At 40.1% G+C, this 13,303-nt stretch overlaps 1 protein-coding gene across 8 annotated transcripts in view; it reads right to left on the bottom strand.

Annotated features, from left to right (window-relative positions):
• ATXN1 (ataxin 1) overlaps positions 1-13,303 on the bottom strand; it is a 287,654-nt gene that overhangs the window by 264,353 nt on the left and 9,998 nt on the right. The gene's annotated exons all lie outside the window — the stretch shown is intronic.

The raw sequence follows: 13,303 nt of genomic DNA, 5'->3' as shown, positions 1-13,303 counted from the left end.
TGGCAGGTATTCTTTCCACAGAATTATTCTTTTCACTCTCCCCAAACAGGACTGTAGTTCATTTCTACTTCCGATAAAACAGAAACCTTGCCTCTGCTTGCCAGCATAGGTCCACGTAAACCATCAATATAAAGCCTTCAGTAATGAAATCAGCTTCCTGTGCTGAGCTACTATCTGAGTTTATTACCTTAAGAAATATAAAAAACACAGCCCACATTCAGCAGAATAAGGAACACAAGGATTGGGTTAAATATGGTGTGGTGGTTAAAGGTGGTGGACTCAAAGCTGGGTTTGCTTCCCCACTCCTCCTCCACATGCAGCCAGCTGGTGACCTTGGGCCAATCACAGTTCTCCTCTTAGGGCTGCTCTCGCAGACCAGTTCTGTTAGAGCTCCCTCAGCCCCACCTACTTCGCAGCTGTGGGGGCAGAGGAAGAGAAAGGTGTTTGTAAGATGCCTTGGGACCCCCTCCAGGTAGTCAATAGCAGGGTGCAAAAAAACAGCTCTTCTCTTCTTCTTTTCTCTATAACCCATTCAGTAATCAACTTTTTCTTAGAATACTTTTTTGTAAAGTAAAAGCTTTTTGTTTAAAAAAAAAAAACCTGCCAAAGCTTTCCAGTATTCCTGGCTGTTATAAAGGTCGGTGAAGTGTCACTTGATTTACATTCATTTTCTCCTAAATAACATTCCACTCAAGCTGAACATTCCAGCATGGGAGTATACTGTCTCATTCTGTTTAACACAAGAAAATAATGTGTTCCCCCCCCCCATGTCTGTATCTATTACTGATTCAAGATAATGTGCACTGTATCAGAGGACCAAAAAAAATGAAAAGAAAAACAACAGCCACGCTAGCTATCCATCTTAACTGACTTACCCTGCATTAAAGCACAGGAGTGAACTGAAAGTCTATCTAAACCAGCATCCTGTTTCTCATCATGTTAATCAAAAGCCTCCAGGAATCTCACAACCAGAGCATGACGGCCACAGACTCTTTCTGCCTCTGCCACTCCACCCCAGCCGCTAACATTCAGCAGTATTCTGCTTCTTGAAGATGGGAGATCAATTTAGCCACGATGGATATAAACCACTGACAGACCAACTCCCCCAGAAACTTGTCTAATCCACATTTCTCTCTGGAACAAAGGATTCTGACTGACAGAAAGCCACACAATTCTGTCCATATCAAGGAATTGTTTTTGTGCAAATCAAACAGGCATCGCATTTCGGCAACCACTGCTGGTTAAGCTTTTCTGTCTCATACATGTCTCATATTCATTATCTTTATTTCTAACACCGCAAGTCCATAATTTACAAACAACCAAACAACACAGTCCCAAGCTGTTCATACACACAACAGCAGCCAGAATTGCCTCTCCTAATTTGTTCCACTAACATCATCCATTCAGCTAATGAAGAACAAAATGACAGAGGTACTGTTCCCTTACTACTACTGATATCTGGTTGTGCCACTAAACCATGGATTCTTCTGTCAACATGACTGCACTGATGCAGAAATTAACACAAATGGCTGGTATTCTGATTCATCTAGACTTTTGAGCGTATCATCAGTGAGTCAATTCGCAGAAACAGTTTATGGGGACACTGATAACTGAGTTTCAGTTCAGTTTGCTAAAATAACTGCCCCTAGGTCAAATCTAGATTCTTTTAAAGGACTTGCAAAAAATATAATTTAAATTTGGGTTACAACAGAACGTTTTAAAGCTGAAACAGCAAAGTAGGAAAAAAATCACTGTAGTATGCTAATCTAGTATTCATCATCAATATAACACTGACTATATACAAAATAAATTTTGAGCCCAGGGGCATGTTTAAGACTAACAAAGTTTTATTCAAGGTATGAGCTTTCGTGTGCATGCACACTTGCAACAATCCTATGAGACAATCCTCTATTATTCTAAATTTTACAGACACAGAGCTGAGATTGATATCAGCTTGTTGAGAGCCACTAAGGTGACCTCTATTATTACAGCTAGATATTAAAGCTATCTTGAAAAAAATTCTGCAATGTGTGCGTGGCGGGGTCCCCAACCTCTCTGAGCCTGTAGGAATCTTTGGAATTCTGATACAGCACAGCGGGTGCAGCCACAAAATGGCTACCACAGGAGGTGGAACCAGCCACAAAATGGTTCCTGCAGCTTACCTCCAATCACACAATGAAGCTTCTTATGTTGTTGCACCAGATTATTATTGATAATAATAATTATTATTATTATAAGGCTTATATCCTGCCGCTTTCCAAAGACCCATGGCAGCTTACAACAGAAACCCCCCATAAAATCCCCATATAAAACCCATTATACAAAGGGCTCTAAGACCCCCTACAACCACAAAAGATTGGTGGATGAAAAAATTCCCCATCCCCCACGCAGACCTCACTAGTGGTGAGGAATGTAGATGAAATACAACGGAGCCTTAGGAGGGACCATGATATTCGTAGCACTGGCACTGGCCTCAACCAAAGAGTTCCATTTTGCAGGCCCTTCAGAACTGTGCCAAAGCAACATTTATAAGAAAAGCAACACCGTCAACTGAAGCTTTGATGAGCAAAGACATTACCTGGGCATTACCGTTTTCTAAAAAAAATTGGCAGGCATTGGGGACACCCTGGTGCACGTCTCTAAATATCATGGACAACCCTGCACTAACATTACTACTGACCCCCACAGAAACCAGCAGTGACTATACTGGGAAAAGGCAGAGACCCTTGGCCAAGTTACACATCAGCAGAGAACTGACATGAATATCAGAAAGTAAATTTTCCATTGGCCAAATACATCCACAATCCATGACCCAGCACAGCTTCAAGCCCTCTATTGATCCAATAATATTTTCTGAACTCTCCACCCCCCCCACATACACACTTCATTTGGCTCTTTGTATTCTTGTCAGACAGAACTCATGCACAAAATTACTTCATGCACTTGCATCAATATGTAATACATTTACTATATATTATACTATATTATAATGTTCAAAATAGATGATGCATCCCATCTTCAACACTAATGCCACTTTAAATCAAGGAGCAAGAATCCATGAACGTTGCAACAACAGAATTAACAACATAGACCTTTATTACAAAAAGCACAAACAAAAAATACAGGCTAACAGGCAGTCACAATCCCCACTGTTCTTTTTAAGCAAAATATCCATTTTGAAACAATTGTTCCAACTAACAGAATAGCTAATTCAGCCATTTGATTTTATGAATATTTAGCCCCTCGTCTGTCAAACTATGTAACCAATAGTCAAACAATAGTCAAACAATAGTCAAATATATATGATGATATATATATGAGATATATATATATATGAGATATATATATATATATATATGAGATATATATATATATATATATATGAGATATAGATATATATATATATGAGATATAGATATATATATATATGAGATATAGATATAGATATAGATATAGATATAGATATAGATATAGATATAGATATAGATATAGATATAGATATAGATATAGATATAGATATAGATATAGATATAGATATAGATATAGATATAGATATAGATATAGATATAGATATATATGAGACATATATATATATAATTTCAACATAAATACAATTTACCAGATGCCCCCAGATGTCCCTCCAAAAGTGGGACAATCTGGTCACCTTAGGGTAGGAGCGCGGACTTCTAATCTGGCGAGCTGAGTTTGATTCCCCGCTCCTCCTTCACATGCAGCCAGCTGGGTGACCTTGGGTTTGCCACAGCACTGATAAAGCTGTTATGACCGAGCAGTAATATCAGGGCTCTCTCAGCCTTGTCTCCCTCACAGAGTATCTGTTGTGGGGAGAGGAAAGGATGTCGATTGTAAGCCGCTTTGAGACTTCTTCAGGCAGTGAAATGGGGTATAAAACCAACTCTTCTTCCCTAACCTGTACAGCTTAAAACATACTAATTTTGTACTAATATACATTCCTAGACATAACAAAAGCTGCTGGGCTATGCCCCTGACATAAGGCTCTACCACCAAACCTCCCTAAATACCAAAGTTTCTTTAAAATTATTTTCAACAATTAGAAAGCTTAAAAGAGAGCAACCCTGGAACCCTAAGAGAGTTACACCCTCATGAATCTGGATTTAGGATTGCAGTGCATGTCACTTAATTCGAAAATCCTCAGGGAGCAGCCTTGTATGAGCAAGAAAGCACCACACAAAAACTACTTTCACTTCAGTAGTGTGCTTCCTAGAGTGAAATGGAACGTACCACAATTCAGGCTATACTGAATTCTCTTACTTTGTAGTGGAAAGGACATCTCCTAGAACAGCCTTTCTCAACTTTTTTTTACTGTTGAGAAACCTCTGGAATATTCTTCAGGCTTCAAGAAGCCTGAGAAATAGAGCAATCAGGCAGAATATGGTTCGGAAGCAAAGCTGTGTACCCGTCCAACCAGGGCCTCTCCCCTTCCCACCCCCTCCAGGCCCATCATTGGCCATTGGGGAGGCAGGTCAACGTGACCACATATGGTCACATCACCAGATAAATGTTTAACGAATTTTTAAAATATATACAAAATTGATTAACTTCCACCCATTTGAGTACCCCTTCCAGGGCGATCAAGAAACCCCAGGATTTTAGGAAACCTCGGTTGAGAAAGCCTGTCCCAAGGAATCCTATGTCTCATCTCTGGTTTTCAGATAACTTTCTATAACTGTTTATGTACTCCTCTTCTCCCTTGAGTCTCCCACACACATCCCACTGAGCTAGAATCAGCAGCAATGGGGAACCCACGAATATCACGGGTCACCGTCTCTATGTACAAAACTGGCTAAATTTAAGGTTACTCAAATCCAATTAAAAGACCTGTAAACAGGCAAAACTGATATTTCAACAGATATGAAAAATGCCCTAGATTTGCAGGAAAATATGAAATCTTAAATATATATATATATGGGTGGGATAAAAGGATATCCCACCCAAATGATAAAAGGAACACATATCTTTAAGCAATCGATTATTTCAGTGGCTGTTGCTAGGCAACTACCGTATTATATAGCATTTGCTTCTATACTAATCAAACAGTAGTAGTCCATCCATTTCTGATATGAACAACAAACAACAGTAATTAATAGTTCCAATCACCACCCATATAATTTTTGTCACCAAAATGCAATGCGAAAATGACAACGTTGCCCCCCACCAAAATAGTTACTTTGGATTGAGTTGGAAAAATGCTGAACCTGTGCTCCCTAGAATGAGATACGCTGAGAACCCGGACGAACTTCTCAAAAATTATCCCAATGAATTATTACTGCTAAATAATGGGGCAGAGAATGGTACAGAATATGTGTCAAACAACACAAAAATGCTAAAGGTCAAACAGAAACAATCTTTTTCTTTTATAATGATGTAACAAGATGAACTCTGACCTTTTCCTTTTTGCCATTAAGTCACAGCTAACTTACAGTGACCTTGTCAACCAAAGGCAGGAGACATTCAGAAATGGATTGCCATTCCTGACCTTTGCACAGTGATCCTGAACTACCCTGGTGGTTCCCATCCAAACCCTAACGAGGGCCAACCCGCCTAGCTTCCAAGATCTGAAAAGAGTGAATGGCAATTTTGTCCAGGTTAGTAGTTAATTCTTGAATGAATGTTTCAGCATGTGAATCCTGCCTACTTATTCATCTCTGAAATGTTATTTCAAATTTGCCTATCAGTCTGGACGCATGATTTCTTTTTAAATCCTATCTGGCAGTTATTTATACTTTAAGGGATATATATTTAATATGCATGCTGAATAGAGCTTTTTAAAAACATCCCAGTTTGATTGGAGAAAGACATTACTAATTTAAGGTTGTTATTCATGGCCGTCAAACTATTCACTTGTTTTCTAACAGTTTTGTGTTGGAGAGAGCATTAAAAATCCATGTTACTGTATCTCTACCCCAACATAGATGCTTCTGAAGCTCAGATTAAATGCAGTCTGCTCAACAATTCCATCACTGTTAGCTCATCAGGAAATAAAGAGGGAATTATCAAATGGGAATTGCCAAGTAATTATTTCTCTGAAACAGATCATATACAACAGCTACAAAGAGGGGCTCCCTCTTAGTCATATGTCAGAACTAGAGCTTTACACTCCGTAAATAAAATATTACATATGGTTATATCTGTAACATTTTAACTACTAGTGGCACATTGACAGTAATCCTAAAATTCAGTCTTGTAAATAATCCAACATACTTCACTGTTGATTTCTGTAATTCCCACCCCCCAAAAAATTGGGCTGCATTTCTTTCTTGCATATAATACAGCAGAAAGTAAGACATACAGTAGCCGCTAGATAAGCCCTTAATGTCCTCAGTGAATTATGCAATGGGCATTCTGGAATGCAGGTAATTGTGTGAATGGAGATCATATGGCTGGTTCATTGTAGATTTGAAGGATTCTACGGTCAAAGGAGACATCAAACACCCCCATGTAGATGCACAGTTCCCACTGTCACCAGAAACAGGAGACAGCTCAGTATGGGGATCGTAAAGGCGGCATTAATTTGAAAAAGTGATCATGCAAGATAAGCCACATCTTCTGGGCAGAATTTACAAACTTCTACTAACGTATGAAACCAAGACAGAACAGGTGAAAAAATGTATGGTAAAATGAATTCAGTGTTTTGAAGAGTCTGGCACAAAATAGTGAAAGTGACTAAACTGACTAGGAAAAAATTGATATGTTTCTAGGTGATATTTGAAACCTAAAGTGATTTGTAAAATGTCTAACCAAACTGATGGTAAATACTAGACATGTCACAAAACAGTAGGATCCTTTTACATATATGGTGGAATTGCAAATTGGTTTTAAAAATGTGGATAAAAGTGAATGCTAAATTGTAAAGTCTGTTAAATGGTAAATTTGTGTGTGAACCAAAATTATGTTATTGTTTTCCCATCAGAGGTACCTTAGGATAGTGCAGAATTATTTTTCTATGCAACAACTGCAGCAAGTCAGAGAACTGGCCGTGATGGCCAAACTAACATCTATGGTAAACCAAAGACCAGCTGAAGAATTTCAAAGACACTGGGACGAGTCTCTGAAATGTTTGTAACAACTAATCTTGTACCTTTCTTTTTGTTTTGCACAGTAATATATCCTTGTGGTAGGCTATGGCTACCCTACACAGACAGAACTCATTGCAAACAGGCCTTTCATCTCCACAATCTGGAGGACACCCCCAAGAAAAATGTAAGGAATTTCCCACTACTTCCTCTAAAGGGAACTGCCTACAGCAACCTTTCTTGACTTTTTTTAATGTTGTAAAACTCCTGAAACATTCTTCCAGTTTTGAGACATCCCAGAAGTGGCACAATTGTGCAGAATACAGTTAAGAAGCATAGCTGTGTACATGCCCACCCAGGGCCCTCCCCTTCCCACCCATCATTGGCCACTTTTGGGGGGAAGTAGAGATGACCATATACGGTCATATCACCCAATAAATGTTTAATACATTTAAAATATATGTTAAAATTAATTAACTCCCACCCATTCAGGAAACTCTTCCAAGGCTATCAAGAAACCCCAGGGTTTCACAAGCTCATGGTTGAGAAAGCCTCTCCTATAGCTAAACACTGGAATCAGCCCACTGATCCCAATTTACAAGAGAAGAGACAGAAGCACTTCTGAGCAAAGACCAGGGAGGTGGTTTGCCATGTAAATATTGTGTGTGTATTATTTTGAGGAGGAGAGTGCAAAAGTTGGCTTGAAACTCAACATCAAGAAAACAAAGATCATGGCATCCGGCCCTCTCAATTCCTGGCAAATAGATGGGGAAGAAATGGAGATAGTGACAGATTTTATTTTTCCTGGGCTCCAAGATCACTGCAGATGGGGACTGCAGCAAAGAAATTAAAAGACGCTTGCTCCTGGGGAGGAAAGCTATGGCAAATCTAGACGGCATCCTAAAAAGCAGAGACATCACCCTGCCAACTAAAGTGCATTTAGTCAAGGCTATGGTATTCCCAGTTGCAATGTATGGCTGAGAAAGTTGGACCATAAGGAAGGCCGAGCGTCAAAGAATTGAGGCTTTTGAACTCTGGTGCTGGAGAAGACTCTTGCGAGTCCCTTGGACTGCAAGGCGAACAAACCGGTCAGTCCTAGAGGAGATCAACCCTGACTGCTCTTTAAAAGGCCAGATCCTGAAGATGAAACTGAAATACTTTGGCCACCTCATGAGAAGGAAGGACTCCCTGGAGAAGAGCCTAATGCTGGGAGCAAAAGAAGAAGGGGACGACAGAGAATGAGGTGGATGGATGGAGTCATTGAAGCAGTAGGTGCAAACTTAAATGGACTCCGGGGAATGGTAGAGGACAGGAAAGCCTGGAGGATCATTGTCCATGGGGTCGCGATGGGTCGGACACGACTTCGCACATAACAACAAATTATTTTGAGGTTTATGTGGAGTTTTAAATATCTGTTGCTGTGATCTAAAATGTAGACCTGCAGAGTAAGAAACGGGTGGGCAAGTGAAGTCTATTATGGTTGGGTGGTAGCTAAAGTGCTTCATTCACATAGAGGCCTTGATGTCAGAACGAGTGCTGAATGGGCTGTGTGTGGTGCGTGGTGTATGTGTTACCCGACCTGAGCCAACTGGGAAATACAGGCTATAAAAATATAGTTATTATTATTGACTGAGGTGATGTAGAGGATGAGAGAAATGGCTGTATTTTGTGGAAGTTATTACTCTCAAGTTCGGGTCGTAACTTGCATAAACCTAAGTGGTAAGTACGGAAAATAAGTGTGTAAGTTACTAGCTTGGGTCGCAAGTTGTGAAGTTAAGTTCTGTGGAAATTATTGGCCAAGGTAACGTGTGGGGCTAGATCTTTTCAAGGAACCATAAGTGTGTGGCTAACTCTATCTAAGGAACCATTTTGCTCATAAAAAGGTGTTTTTTTTAATACTCTGCTTTTCACTACCTCAAGGAGTCTCAAAGCAACTTACAATCACCTTCCCTTCCTCGTCCTACAACAAAGAACTTGTGAGGTAAGTGGAACTGAGAGAGCTCTGCAAGAACAGCTCTGACAGAACTGTGAATAGGCCAAGGTGACTCAGCTGGCTGCATGAGCAGGAGTGGGGAATCATACCTGGCTCTCCAGATTACCTGAAACCATCACTCTTATTAACCACATAGAAACTGTTACGCTGTTTTACATAAAAATAAGTTCTATGTTTTAGAACAACTGTTACTTTAAAGGATCCCCTTTTACTTTAGAGCCACCCCCCCACACTGACCATATTCAAATAAACCATCCTGTTCTTTGGGTCCAGTTAAGGAGAGAGCTTTCGGTGACCACAAAAAAACCAAAGGCAAGGAGCTAGAATAACACAGAGTTTACTCTGAAAATAATTAAAAACATTACAACCAGTTTCTAGAACCCTTATTGTATTCCTGGAATGAGCTACATGTTCAGACTGCACACAGTCTATTCAGAATTAAACAATTAAATCTCATGGAAATGCTACTGAAGTCACTAGTACTTAAAAGTATTTTATTCTCATTGGACTGAATCTGTTACAAACCTGCAATTATGATGAGATGTATCCACGTTCCAAAAATGTTTCAGGTTGAATCTTGGCCCCTAATTATAATACCATCTCTGATCACTGCTTTCCAACAGATTCCACCTCTTATTAAATGACTACTAGACTATCATTCAATTTGCATGTGTACATTTATAAAACACATGCAGTCATTTAGTTTAGAGTCGGTTGCCATGTGCCTGCATGCAACAAAAGAATTTTAAAAATTATTATTAGCAGTATGATGTCACTTCCATGAAACCCAGAAGTGACATCATAGCGTTCTATTCGTAAAGAAGACTGATGTCACTTCTGGTCCAATGTTACCCAAAGAGTTGAAAAGGCAGAATGTCAGTGTTAGTTTAGGAATCAATAATGATTTAAAAATACAAATTCAAGAACGGATTAAAAAATAAATTTTTTTGAAAAAATCAAAACTTACTTTTCTAAGTGGATTCATTTCACTCTCTAGATAAGTGGTTCTCAACCTTGGGGTCACGACCCCATTTGAGGTCGCTTGGCCTCTTCCATGGGGTCGTCAAGTTGCTGGCCGCTGCCGCAACAGCAGCACCAGGCAGAGGCGATGTGAAGGCGGCGGAGCCACGGCACTGGCCGCCTCCACGCCGCCTCGATTGCTGTGCGCATGTGCACACCTGCATGCACACGCCGCCGCCAAAGTCGGGGTCACGGCACCAAAAAGAGAACTGCTGCTCAGAACAATAGGAAAGGGGGGGACAAACCAGAAGTAGTCTATGGGATTAGAACTCATACAATCAAGGTAACCCTTTTTAAAGATATTATGCTAGTTAAACCAATTCATGATTTTTTGAAGTATAGCATTACAATATCAATGTTCTACAAGTCAGGCCTGTCAGTTCCTCATTTCTAAGTAGATTAAATTTGCTCTTCTATTTCAATACTAAATAAGCAATTTACAAAAATATAATATGCTTTCTAATTACAAGCTAATTACTCTGAAATCATCCTGGAATTCATTCTTTTGGTACCTCTAGTTCAATAAAATGTTCTCAAATTTGTTTTCACACTTCTCCTTCAGGTCATTATATATGCAAAGTAAAAGATATAACTAAATACTGTTCCTAAGGTAGAAAGATATTGCTGTCAAATAGACAGCAGGGGGCACTAATATATTCCCTGAAGAGGCAACACACAACACACACACACAAACCTGCAGTATTTATTTCTGTAGAAAAACACACACAAAGTATTATACACATACACTATAATACGCAGGTAAACTAAATTTTATAAAAGGCAGCAAATAACTGCTTCAAATGCTCCTGCCCAGTCAGCTCAAGGATACAACTGATACGTTTTTAAATGTGATGAACAAGAAAATCTACTTGGTTCTTAATATGGGTCACTATCTCATAAGCTTAAAGGTAAAGGTATCCCCTGTGCAAGCACTGGGTCATGTCTGACCCTTGGGGTGACGCCTTCGGGCGTTTTCTTGGCAAACTCAATACAGGGTGGTTTGCCATTCCCTTCCCCAGTCATTACCATTTTACCGACCTTGGAAGGATGGAAGGCTGAGTCAACCTAGAGCCGGCTGCTGGGATTGAACTCCCAGCCTCATGGTCGGAGTGACTGTTAAACAGTTGTGTGTGTGTAGGGGGGGGGTTGTTTTTACTATCTACAGCATTCTTGTTTGCATGTCTGGATTACCTTTGTAGATAAGGATGTCACCAAGCTAAGACCTTTGCAAATTGTGAGGAGTTTTGGTTTGTAGTAGTTGTTTTGCCAACAAATTGCACCTGATTTATGGCAACACCCATAGGTTTTCAAGAGATGTTCAGAGGTAGTTCACCACTGCCTGACATCACATAGGAACCCTGGCTTCTTTGGTAGTACCCCATCCAAGCATTAATCAGAACTGACCCAGCTTAGTCTGGGCTATCCCGATGAGGGTATCAAGAATTATCAATCACGCAAAGCTGTAAAAACAAAAACAAAAAAAACAGCACTACAATCTTGTCATGACACTTTTCTATTGACCATCTTCAGAATCTATTCACCATCTTTCTATTCACCATCTTCCTCCAATCCATTCCATCAGTGATGACTTTGCCCAAATTGTTTTAACTATCCCTGCAAAGTATTTTCTTAATTTTTTGCAATACTGGTTTAAAGGGTAGGAAAGGGGGACACCGAATGTGGCGCTTCAGTACAGTTCTATCAATATAAAGGTAAAGGTAAAGGTGTCCCCTCTGTGCAAGCACCGAGTCATGTCTGACCCTTGGGGTGACGCCCTCTAGCGTTTTCATGGCAGACTCAATACGGGGTGGTTTGCCAGTGCCTTCCCCAGTCATTACCGTTTACCCCCCAGCAAGCTGGGTACTCATTTTACTGACCTCGGAAGGATGGAAGGCTGAGTCTACCTTGAGCCGACTGCTGGGATTGAACTCACAGCTTCATGGGCAAAGCTTTCAGATGGCTGCCTTACCACTCTGCACCATAAGAGGCTCTTCTATCAATATACTCTGGCCTATTGAAGAATCAGCGTGGACTGTTGTGAACTATCCTTCTATACAAAGACATTCCTACAATAAAACTGCAAATACATTCCACTCCAAACAGCGTAGCACCCGGCACAGTGGTGTACCCTAAAAAATCTACACCAAACCTGTACAGCAGGGGTAGTCAAACTGTGGACCTCCAGGTGTCCATGAGCGCTGGCAGGGGCTCATGGGAATTGTAGTCCATGGACATCTGGAGGGCCGCAGTCTGACTACCCCTGCTGTACAGAAACCTACAAGACCCTTTTACCAGTATGAACTGTTATCTTTCGTGGGCTGTTAGGCTGTGCTTATAGCACACAAACCGGGTTCTTCCTGACCATACTTAGTCAATGCACAGTGTTGGTGGCAGCTGGTAAAGCATGGAACATATCCTGCACGCATCACTGCAAGCTCCCAACAACATTAATGCTACTGCCACATCCTTTATCTATTGGTCATGATATAGTTTGCCATCCAAAAACAACAAAGGGTATGAGTGTACAAATATAGACGTGTTTTGTCTGGCATTAAAAATTGAAGAAATAATAATACTGAAGTGACATGATTCAAACGTGCTTCCTCCAATCCATCTGGTGTGGAATAATGTAAGGGGCATGTATTTGCATGTAGCTAGTTGTTGAAACTTTCTCCTACCAAGTACAACACACCAGCTCACAGCCACAATAAAATGTCAATTATGCACTAAGTTAATGCTATGTACATTAAAAATTCTCCCACTGACATTTTGATCAGATTTTCATTAGCCATTATACTGAAAAATAATGTTCACGATTCTCTACATATTTCCAACTTAAAAAAAAACATTTTAATATTTCGACTACTCTGCTAGGATCTTGGAGACCCAAGTCTGAATCCTCACTCTGCCGTGGAAACATGTCAGGTGACCTTGGGCCAGTCACACTGAACTACCTTCACAAGACAATGTAGGCTGCTCTGGGGCCACACACTGGGGAGAAAGGCTGTGCATAAATAAATAAGTAAACCATGTTGCAAACAAAGTTTGCGTACAACTGCACCTTTAAGACCAATAAGGTTAATTCTGGGTATAAGCCTTTGCGCACATGCACACTTCAGATACAAACAGAGAGAGAGAGAGAGATGTGTTTCCTAATGATATTTGCCTGCATTATTCTACAGTAGACCATAAAGTAAATAAAATTGAATTTATTGCACCAGTTATTGATCTGGTTGTG

This window comes from Paroedura picta, chromosome 9 (assembly GCF_049243985.1).
Source record: "Paroedura picta isolate Pp20150507F chromosome 9, Ppicta_v3.0, whole genome shotgun sequence".
Lineage (NCBI taxonomy): Eukaryota > Metazoa > Chordata > Lepidosauria > Squamata > Gekkonidae > Paroedura > Paroedura picta.
Note: the sequence above shows the minus strand (reverse complement) of the source record. Positions and strands in the feature narration are given on the sequence as shown.